The 200-nt window shown below is 62.5% G+C and overlaps 1 protein-coding gene across 1 annotated transcript in view; it reads left to right on the forward strand.

The window, feature by feature from the left end:
* Positions 1-200, forward strand: part of LOC104509507 (syntaxin-binding protein 1) — a 9,177-nt gene that overhangs the window by 1,029 nt on the left and 7,948 nt on the right. The gene's annotated exons all lie outside the window — the stretch shown is intronic.

Here is a 200-nt window from a genome sequence, read left to right on the forward strand (position 1 = left end):
CCGGCAGCACTCAGAAAGGTGAAGGAAACCCCAGGCCATGGATCGGGAGGTGTTTGGGATGGTGGGGGTTTGCCCAGGTACCACCAGAGCATCACCCCTGGGGCCGTCCCTTCTGGCAGAGGGATGTGACAATAAACCAAGGTGCAGCAGCGTGGGCACACGCAGACGAACCCACCGGCCCCCTGGGACCTTGTTAGCGC

The sequence above is a fragment of the Eurypyga helias genome, unplaced genomic scaffold, assembly GCF_000690775.1.
Source record: "Eurypyga helias isolate BGI_N326 unplaced genomic scaffold, ASM69077v1 scaffold19795, whole genome shotgun sequence".
NCBI lineage: Eukaryota > Metazoa > Chordata > Aves > Eurypygiformes > Eurypygidae > Eurypyga > Eurypyga helias.